The 11,523-nt window shown below is 45.0% G+C and overlaps 1 non-coding gene across 1 annotated transcript; it reads right to left on the minus strand.

The window, feature by feature from the left end:
- Positions 1-3,916: 3,916 nt before the first annotated feature.
- On the minus strand, positions 3,917-3,988 carry trnah-gug (transfer RNA histidin (anticodon GUG)). The gene has a single exon. It is a non-coding gene; the product is annotated as a tRNA-His (tRNA).
- Between the last annotated feature and the right edge of the window lie 7,535 nt (positions 3,989-11,523).

An 11,523-nucleotide genomic window follows, 5' to 3' on the forward strand; every position in this document is an offset into this window, starting at 1 on the left:
TTCCACATACTTCCTATAGTGAGGCGGCCAGAATTGAGTACAGTACTCCAACTGGGGTCTGATCAGGGCCCTATATAGTTGCAATATTACCTCTTGGCTCTTAAACACAATCCCACGATTTATGAAGGCCAATGCACTGTATGCCTTCAGAACCACGGAGTCAACCTGCGTGGCAGCTTTGAGTGTCCTCAGGATACTCAAAGAGACCCTATGATTTCTACGTCCACGAATGGAGGAAGAAAGAAAACAGGAAATTGTTGACCGATTAGCCTGACGTCGGTGGTGGGAAAGATGCTGAAGTCAATTATAAAAGATGAAATTACGACCATCTGGATAGTAGTAACAGGATCGGTCTGAGTCAGCATAGAGTTACCAAGGGGAAATCGTGCTTGACTAATCTGAAATTTTTTGAAGATGTACGTATCAAAATGGACAAGGGAGAGCCAGTGGATGCAGTGTACCTGGATTTCAGAAAGCCTTTGATAATGTCCCACATAGGACATCAGTGGGCAAAATTAGGGCACATGGTATTGGGGCAGAGTACTGACATGGATTGAAAATTGGATGGCTGACAGAAAACAAAAAGTAGCGATTAACGGGTCCCATTTGGAATGGCAGGCAGTGACCAGTGGGGTACCGCAGGGTTCAGTGCTGGGACTGCAGCTGTTTACAATACATATTAATGATTTCGATGAGGGAATTAAAAGTAACATTAGCAAATTTGCCGATGACACAAAGCTGGGTGGCAGTGTGAAATGTGAGGAGGAGGTTATCAGAATGCACAGTGACTTGGACAGGTCGGGTGAGTGGGCAGATGCATGGCAGATGCATTTTAATGTGGATAAATGTGATGTTATCCACTTTGGTGGTAAGAACAGCAATTTTATCTTTCTGCATTAACGAGCGTTACTGTCACCTCTGTGGCAGAATGGTCAGCGTGATCGTCTTTTACAGCTGAATGATCAAATAATAAGTAAGAAGAGTTTGGGTGTCGAAATCCACCAGAGAGGCTAATTTCTCGGCATTCAGTGCAGTAATAACTGCAGTCAGAATTGATCTTCGCAAATGCAAAAAAAAAAAAACACGGAAAGAAATAATATTAAAGAAATATAAAATCAATAATACATATCGAGAGCATGAGTTGAAGTGAGTCGTTAGGTTCTGGGGACATTTCAACGATGGGGCAAAATGAAGTTGAGTGAAGTTATTCCCTGTGGTACAAGCGTCTAATAGCAACACGACATGCAGATGCTTCCATTTGTCTACATCAATTGTCGTCCGCTTAATTCATCCGCGACGATGCGGAGGGGAAATTGTAGAAGATTATTCATAAAATGAAAATAAATTATTAACAAAAGATAGCGATATGTAAACAAGATGGGTGGAATTTAGGAGTTGCACAGACAATCTGATCAGCCATGACGTAACTGAATGACTCAATAGGGCGGATGCTGATATGCATTGATGAGTGCGATTCCTGTAGTTCAAGAAACAACTACTCGATTCATCTCGGAATTCGTCACTCAGAAACACAACGAAGTGCTCAGTTTACCTGATATCTCATCCCTGCATAAATCCTGATTGAAGATGGTGATCTTCATTTCCTTTTAAATTAACAACCCGGAGTCAGAGTGCAACCAGAAAAAAGAGTGCTGGTGGAAGCTTCCGTTGCGGCGCAACTACACGTCAGACAACAAGTTCATAGCCATTGCGTTTGCTGATATCGGAGACTTGCGGTTGCATTTCAGAACGGCTTTAAATATCCCAGAGGGAGCTAGCTACAGATATCCTACAAACAATGCCAATGTGAGCGTTTTAATTTGCAATGTTACGCCGCGGAGGCTGAGATTACGTCAGGTTAATGAAAACCTTAGGCACCTTGCTGTAGTCGTGCAAAGGTTGCTATATGTGACAGCATATATAGATTAGGGTGATTTTACTCTTCGCATCCTCAGGAAATGTGATCAGTTAAGTCTCATGTCCCATGCACATACTGAGAACACTCGCGATAATTGGCGTCCTGCACTCACACATGGAAAGCCATTGTCTGCTAACCAGCAGTGTGAAGAGGAAACTCTGTTCCACACTTCCCTCCGGTCTGCTTTAATGAAATATGGGATGGGTTTGGAAACTTGAAAATGCATTAAGCTTCAAACACTTATCTGTAAGAATGTTTCATAGCATAGGCTGATTGTATAACACCTTCAAGATCAATGCAGTCAACTAATCAACGCAATTGGATATTGACAAGAAAATATAGTAGTACAGCCGAGCGGTCTAAATCGTTGGATTAATGCTCGAATCTCCAAGGAGGTGTTGGTTCGAATCTCATCGTGTGATAACATATTCCTTCTCTTCTGCAGGGATTTTGGTTGTAATATTAAAATAAATTCCGAAATGTTTTGCAGAATACAATGTGAGGGTCGCAAACGATCCAATATTGGTTTCTGGGTCAACGATATCACCGTGGAGCTTCAGAGCTCCCAGATTGAGCTGGGGGATGCTGTGGATGCGTAGGGTTCGTGGCCTCTATACATCGAACATCGTGGGTGTAAAAGTATTTAAATCTAAATGTTGTTTTACTGCAAACTAGTCGGTATTCGCTTAGAAAGACCGTTGAGATGCAGTGTGAAATCGTTATTCAGCACGTTGGTAACGCAGGTCACGACCGCCTGTTGCAAATCATAGTCAGCATAAAGCAACAGTACACTGCAAAAACGCTATAAAAATAGACAATAGACAACAGACAATAGACAATAGGAGCAGGAGTAGGCCCTTCGGCCCTTCGAGCCAGCACCACCATTCACTGTGATCATGGCTGATCATCCACTGTCAGAATCCAGTTCCTGCCTTATCCTCATAACCTTTGATTCCACTATCTTTAAGAGCTCCATCCATCTCTTTTTTGAAAGCAACCAGAGACTTGGCTTCCACAACCTTCTGGGGCAGAGCATTCCATAATCCACCACTCTCTGGGTGAAACTGGTGTGTGGGTCTTCAGCCTCATATACACCCTTTCTGATTATCCATTCAGAGACATTGGTGTTTGCATACGCTGTGATGCAACGAATTAGCACAGTCTCCACCACACACGTGCAGCAGTTTGTCAAACATTTAGAGGCTCTTCTAAACTCTTCACAAACCTCTAATAGAGATTATGCTATGCATTTGTCCTACTGATACAAACGGGCTGGGCCCAGCACAAATCCACTGAAATGATAATACAAGTAATTTAACTTTGGTGACCCTCTCCAGCTCCAATTTCTCGATGTGCACCGGCTCATTGACCTCTAGTTTCCTCTTCTTGAAGTCAGTAGTCTTCTCCTTGCTCGTGCTGACATTAGGTGGGAGGTTGGTGTGGCGTCACTCAGCCAGATTTTCAATCTCACTCCTTTCTCCTGATTCATTACCACCTTTGCTTTGGTGAACAATAGTGGTGTCGTCCACGAAATTAAATCTGGCTGGTTTTGGACAACGGCACTTAGCTTCAGAGAGAGAAAGAGTGAGACTGGTGAATAAATAAATAAATATTATTTTGTTACCTTTACTCCAAGCTGCTATTACAAACGTATTTCATTTTATTTTTCCTCCCGGATATCACAGATACTGTGGCCGCGGGGAATGGCAGTGCCTGGACCAGAGAGTTGAGATCCTCCGCTTTTCCTGAGACAATGCGGCTTTCTGTCTCTTGTATTCCTCGGCCCAGAGGTCGATCGTAGCTCGTTTAAATTCCGAGCTTGCTGGTCTATCGAGAAAGTTAATTTCCAAATGTATTAGTGAGAGTCGTAGTGTATCCAAAGGAAAACTACTGGTGACACAGTGAACAAAATTTCCTGCAAGTAGTGACAGATGGAAATTCAGTAAAAGAGAGCTTTTAATTTGCAGGTGAGGCAAGTTAAGTGTGTGATCACCGGTCTGCCGTGACTCGGATTCGAACCGAGGTTACTGCGGCCACAACGCAGAGTACTAACCACTATACGATCACGGCTACACACTTCAGCTGTGTGATTTCTGCTGTGAAATCCTCTGGCACCGTTGTGACTCAGTCAATGGCTGTCAGTGCCTGGCGGCGCTCCTGCATAGTCGTATGCATGAAGCACTGGAGATACCCAACAGACCAGCCGCAACTGTGACAGGAGAAACAGTGTCTGCACTTCATGTACATGATCCGCCCGCAGAGCTGAAAAAGTGAGAAAAGAAGTGTGTGAAGATGAGCGAGATGTCTTTTATAGGGGAAATAAACGGAGTGGTCTTGGGAAAATAAAACAAGCATGTGGACGAATTCAGTAGGACAGTGCAGCCAATAGAAAGGTAGAGTTATTTTTTTCTGTATCAAGTCTGTGGCCATGAAAATCGTCTGTCAGCAAAGTGGTTAATAAATCATTGGGAATAGTTAGTGGGGAAGAACAGGGACTAAAGAACGGAGGCAAGAGAATGTCGGATGTGTGTTGTACAAAAGCTGATACCAAGTAAGTATAACCGTAACAAGTGGATGCTGGAACTCTTTGGTTTCGCTTCAACAAACAGACCCAAGCTCGGTAGCTGCTCCGAGACTCACTATAGTGTTAATACAGTGAAGAAAATAGAGGGGTGCGAGCAATGCTTTATACTGTACACTACCTACTCCACTAATAGGTAGGGCGAACTTAAGCAAAGCCTAGTAGTCTACGCCGCTGAGTATACTTAGTAACGTCTGCGTGGTCCCTGAAGCAGGCGATCGACCGCGGACTGGCTAGGTGGAGGTCTTTGACGCCAGTTCAGATGCTTGGCCCGAAGGTGGGACCCAGGCGAGTGATCTGCGCAAGAAAGCACTTTCCCACCTTTATAGTTCCATCGCCACCTCCCAGACCAGCTGGAAGGGGAAAAGCATCCAATCCGCCACTTACACGATCCCAATGTCACAGTGGTAGCAGATCCAAATGTAAGACGCAGACACTGAAGTACAAGGAACAGGACTTGACTCGAGTAGGGACGTGACAAGAAACAGAGAAGGAGCAGGGACAAGAACTCAGACTTGGGCTTGGACCCCGAGCCAGAGACTGGACAAGGACCCAGAACCTGGGTGTTGCCTCGGGATCCGGCCCCAGAACCAGGCATGGATATGACATGAACGCAGGACTGGAGTCTGGGGTCTTGAGGCTTGAGGCTTGGAGACAGGTAGGGAACTGTGCTTTAAAATGGAGCCGGGACGTATCCTTCGAAAACCCGGGACTTATCTTCAACACGACACCTACATGAGGCAGTACAGTACATAGACATAGAGCCCGGACTCACAAAGCCGGGACTCATCTCCATCTCCACACTAAGGTGGGTCAGGGCAATCCATTGGGTAACGGCAGAACGGCCGGACGTACCCAACAGAGGCAAGGACAAGACAAGACAGAACCCTTCCCCCCCTGGCAGGGCAATGGCAGAACGGCCGGACGTACCCAACAGAGGCAAGGACAAGACAAGACAGAACCCTTCCCCCCCTGGCAGGGCAATGGCAGAACGGCCTGACCTACCCCACAGAGGCAAGGACAAGACAAGACAGAACCCTTCCCCCCCTGGCAGGGCAATGGCAGAACGGCCGGACGTACCCAACAGAGGCAAGGACAAGACAAGACAGAACCCTTCCCCCCCTGGCAGGGCAATGGCAGAACGGCCGGACGTACCCAACAGAGGCAAGGACAAGACAAGACAGAACCCTTCCCCCCCTGGCAGGGCAATGGCAGAACGGCCGGACGTACCCAACAGAGGCAAGGACAAGACAAGACAGAACCCTTCCCCCCCTGGCAGGGCAATGGCAGAACGGCCTGACCTACCCCACAGAGGCAAGGACAAGACAAGACAGAACCCTTCCCCCCCTGGCAGGGCAATGGCAGAACGGCCTGACCTACCCCACAGAGGCAAGGACAAGACAAGACAGAACCCTTCCCCCCCTGGCAGGGCAATGGCAGAACGGCCTGACTTATCCCACGAAGGCGAGGACAAGAAGAGACAAACAGTGAAAAACGACAGACAGGTCCATCTGTGCAATGGGGATTGAACCCGACAGTGGTGCAGGCGAGGTATCCCGGCAGAGAGTCAGGCGAGGTATCCAGGCAGAGAGTCAGGCGACATATCCAGGCAGAGGGTCAGGCGAGGTATCCAGGCAGAGAGTCAGGCGAGGTATTCAGGCAGAGAGTCAGGCGAGATATCCAGGCAGAGAGTCAGGCGAGGTATCTAGGCAGAGAGTCAGGCGAAGGGGGAAAAGACAGGGAGGGGAACAGGACAGTCCAGCAGAAAATCTTTGGTTTGCCGAGGTACTTATGTCTCAGCACCAAAACGAGAATCATGTGCCCACAACAGAAACTGGGGAAAACCAGAAACCCTGGAATAAGGAACTATGGACTGGACCGTGAACTGCAATACGGACTTCACGGACTGGAGCATGACACCCAACGTGGAACAATTCCAAGTGCTGGTCATGTATGAAGCCAACACACATCCTTCACACCTGCCCGTACCAGAAATGGGTGGCTTTCAACAGTCGGCCTCTGCCTCCCCAGGGACAATGGATCCTATTAAGCTAACAATCAAGCAATGTGAAAAAACATTTTTAGAGACAAGGTAATTGATTGAACTTACGCAAATCAGCATTTTTAGCTTGCTTTCTTGTCTTGTCATCCGGTATACTGGGGCATATATTGTTCTCCCCTTATTTGGTATCAAGGGTCAATCTGCCCAACAACGTAAATTCCTACTTGTTATCCATTTCTTTACCGTATCCATTTTCATACACACTAAATCTACCCATACACTACACACTTACCTATACAATGTGCTGAATACAATCAACGTAAAATGTTCCTGTTGCAGAGGAAGGCAATGCCTACAACGGTTGGTGAGGATAATGAGGATCTAATTAGGAAACAGTTGGAATCCTATGGCTGGTATGGAGAGCTGGAATCAAGGAAAAGCCTGACGACTTGGACAATTGGTCCTGAGTGTAAAGAAGTAGTTAATACATAACTTTGGCAGGCAATGTCACTAACACTCCTGGGAGGTTCTATTCATAAGTTAAACGGGAAAAGATTATCAGTAAAATAATGTTTCCCAATAAAGACTAACGTTGATCTTCATATATGGATCCATAGAAGATAAGCGATGATTCAATGATTAGTTTCGGCTTTACTCTCTGGAGAGAAGGAGAATGAGAGGAGACATAATAAGACGAATAGATAGAGTGGATAGCCAACCCCTCTTTCCCAGGGCACCACTGCTCAATAGAAGAGGACATGGCTTTAGGGTAAGGGGTGGGAAGTTCAAGGGGAATATTAGAGGAGGGTTTTTTTACTCAGAGAGTAGTTGGTGCGTGGAATGCACTGCCTGAGTCAGTGGTGGAGGCAGATTCACTAGTGAAGTTTAAGAGAATATTGACAGGTATATGGAGGAATTTAACTTGGGGGCTTATATGGGAGGCAGAGATTGAGGGTCGGCACAACATTGTGGACCCCAGGGCCTGTACTGTGCTGTACTATTCTATGTTCAATTTTCTATGTTCTATCCAGGATTGTAAATCGAAAGCTAACTGGACGGCACTCTTCTAGAGATAGGACGAAGAAGTGGATAAGCACGTGAGGATCAAATTTTAAACAAAGTATTGTAAAGCTGTGGATCAACTTGTAGATGCAGTGGCTGAGGCAGGTACGTTATTTACATCGAAGTAGCATTGAACATGTGAGGTGAATGGAGGAGTGTTTAGGGTAGAGGTCTGTGGCGTAAGTGTTAACATATTTATTGATCGTTATTTGTCCCGTTCGAAGAATGGAGAAGAGGTTTCGTGACTGCTTCCGGCAGTCTTTTGTTTGACTTTGTTCTTTGCAAATATGTTAAAGTATTATCACGGTGAAATTAACCGTTTATTTAAAGTTTTGCTGTTACTTGCAAAGGTTCTGTAAGGGCTTCTCTGTAATGTTAACTGCTGAGGTAATGGTTTCTCTGTAGCAGCAATATTTGGGTTATAAGTAGAGATAACGGGTGGCTATCTAATGGGAGAAATGTTATTTTTTCTTGTGTGTCTGAAAGCTGTCGGTTTCGCTGGCTTTTATCAGAAGGCGCGAGGACAATGTTGAGAGGAGACGCAACTTGTGTGAGTCGGTGGGACGGCCGACCGGGTGTACTCCAGGCCGGAGTCCAGGGCTCGGCGACGCTTGAAAGAGATCGAATGGTAGGAGGAAGATCTTGCTGAGTGAGCTCCAATGATTTGTGCACGGACTGTTTGATAAGATTGGCGCCCTTTTCCTTTATATTTTGGTTCCCAAGTAACCGTACAGTCAAAGTAAGAGTTATAAATCTGAATCGTTTAACCGCATATTGTGTACTGTTCGTTATTTCTAGGAACTGATTTGAAACAGGGGACACATCGCGCAGCATCCACTCAAACGAGATTTATCAAATTCGGCCGGGAAGGGGGCGGGGTTATCATCTCCTAGATTAAGCTGCGAAGCGAGGGTTACACTTCTTAATCTGTTTTCAATTAAATCGGATTAACACGTGGAATCGTGTTAACGTGGTGAAAATCTGTTCCTCTTTGTTCCGGATATGAGATGTCTACATTTACGAGGGAAATGGGAATTTGAGGAAACTGCATATTGGTGGATCTATTTTAGAAGATCGGAAGATTTGGGAAGCAATCTTAAAAGTTGCTGTTTTTCCTAACAAGATTGATCTATGTCTAAATACCCAAAGTTTATCCTGGGGAGCGTCCGTGTGTGTTTTCCTACATTGCAGAATGGCAACGTGGTGGATGCTGACGGCAACAGTGATGACGCGGAACTATGGTGGGTAGTCCTATAACACGTTCCTGGAGATGGCGATTGAGTTCGCATATAGGACCAACGTGTTATATTATCGGATTTGTGTTGGTACTCCTAACCAGGCCGCAAAATTTATACAGTTCATACGGAACCCTTACAAAGACGACTTTCGGGGGCACTTATCCAGCTTTTTGAATTTTGGCATTCTGTTGTGAGGGAAGCCGGAAGGGAGTACTCTAATTGTATGGTATAAAAACTTCAGCATCAGTGACATCCCCCTCCAACATCTCACTCCACTCTCCACCGGACGTTAGAGGAGGTTTTTACGAGCTAGCATTTCCGCACTTAGGATTTGTTTTACCCAAAGTTCTCGAATCTGAAAGTGATTCCCCAGCGCACAGGGAAGGGGCGGGATTGTCAGTGTAGGTGACATGATAATCACACGTACATTCATTAGGAGGGACACAGCAAGTTTGAGCAGCAGCGATATCCTGGGAATACTATGTATACGCTGAATGGCGCCATGAATGTGGCACTCTCTGGACACTGAATTACACTGACTTGATATGCGAATTCCAATGGCTGCTGAGTCCGGGGTACGCAAAGCCGAAAATACACTACCTCCGTGCCCGGGATGAGCACCATATTCATGTTGTTCGGCGGAGAATGAGGGCCACCACAGAGGCAGAAAGGATTTGGATGACAGCCATGCTGTCTTGTGAACTGATAAGTATGACCTCTCTTGGAAGCGCTTGCTTACGAGAAGCCCATAAATCTCATATACACTAAGAATGTGCTAACCCGAGTATCGAGAGAATTGATAGCTATTCGAATTGCTACCTTGCAATATCGGTGGACCTTAGATTACCTGCTTCCATAAAGCTGTCAGTTGTGCTGTTACCTGCATTCCTGACAAATCGGGAAGTATCACTCACCTGTCCGATCAATTCCGACAGTCAGTAGATAAGACAAAGTAGGTGGAAGACGGTTCCGTTGCTATTAAACTCCGGAGGGAAATTGGTGGCTCTTTGACCGCTAAGTGGTTCAAAGAGCAAGCGGACTCGTTTTAAGGATGTGATCTACAAAGTACAACGGAAGATAGAAAGTATATGACAAAAGGGTAAAGTTACAGTGGTCATGGGGACTTCAATATGCAGGTAGATTAGGAAAACCTGGTAGAGCCTGGAGCTGAAAGAAGCTAGAGTGCCTAGGACATTTTTTCTTTTTTTTTTGAAGCGGCTCATGGTTGATGTCGCTAGGGTATCAACTATTCTTGTTTGAGTGTTGTGCAATGAAGCAGAACTGGTTAGAGACCTTAAGACAAAAGAACCCTTAGAGGAAAGTGGTCATTATTTGATTGAGTTCAGCCTAAAAGTTGGGAAGGAGAAACAAACGTGAGATGTAACAGTATTATAGTGGAGTGAGGGAAATTACAGAGGCATGACAGAGAATTGATTGGAAGAGAACACTGGCAGGGATGACGTCAGAGCAGTAATGGCTGGAATTTCAGGGAAGCATCTGAAAAGACATTGGATATGCGCAGCCCAAAGAAGAAGAAGTATTCTAAATGAAATTTGACACAACCGTAGCTAACGAGAGAAGTCAAAGTGAAAGAGAGGGCATATAAAAGAGGAAAAAGAAGTGGGAAGGTATAAGATTGGGAAGCTTTTAAAATCCAAGAGTAGGCAACTTAAAAAGTCATTAATAAGGTAAAGATGGCGTATGAAAGTATGCGAGCCAATAATATTGAACAGGATACCAAAAGTTTCTTCATAAACATAAAGTGTAATAGAGAGGCAGAAGCAGAAATGGTGCTGGAAAGGTAGTAATGGGGAACAACGACATGGTGAACGAATTTCACAAGTATTTTCCGTCAGTCGTCACTGTGGGTGACGTTAGCAGTATTGTGGACGCTCCAAGTTTCAGGGTTCATGAAGTTCTGGGGAACTAAAATGTTTGAAGTTGGATAAGCCAACTGGAGCAGATGGTGTATTCAACAGAGTTGTAAAAGAGGTAACAGACGAGATCGCAGAGGTATTAGTGATGATCTTTTAAATAAGCATCAGATTCTGGAATGGTTCCAGAAGTCTGGGAAATTGCAAATATTATTTGCTCTTCAAAGAGGGAAAGAGACAGAAGAAAGGAAACTTTTGGCCAGTTAATCTGACCTCAGTGGTTGGGAAGATGTTGGAGTCGATTATTAAAGACGAGGTCACAGAGTACTGTAGTTGGAGGCGGAGGCAGTTGAAAAAAAAAGGCCGCAATCAGCATGGTTTCTACAAAGGAAAATGTTGTCTGATAAATCTGTTGGAATTCATTGAAGAGACAACAAGCAGGACAGACAAAGGAGATTCGATTAATGTGTATTAGCATTTTCAGAAAGTCTTTGACAGGGTGCCACACATGAGGCTGCTTAAAAAGCTACGAGTGCATGTTATTAAAGGAATGATTCTAGAATGCATAAAGCAGTGGCGTATTTACAAGAGGCAAAGAGTGGGAATAAAGGGAGCCTTATCCGGTTGGATGCTGATGACTAGTGATGATCCGTGGGGTCTCATTTGGGACAAAATGTTTTTACGTTATATGTCAATGATCCAGATAATGGAATTGACTGCTTTGTTGCAAAGTTTGCAGACGATATCAAGGTAGATGGAGGGTCAGGTAATTTTGACGAATTAGAGAGGCTACAGAAGACTTGAACAGATTAATAGAATGTGCAATGAAATGGCAAATGGTATCCAGT

Source organism: Mobula birostris, chromosome 3 (assembly GCF_030028105.1).
Source record: "Mobula birostris isolate sMobBir1 chromosome 3, sMobBir1.hap1, whole genome shotgun sequence".
NCBI classification, from domain to species: domain Eukaryota; kingdom Metazoa; phylum Chordata; class Chondrichthyes; order Myliobatiformes; family Myliobatidae; genus Mobula; species Mobula birostris.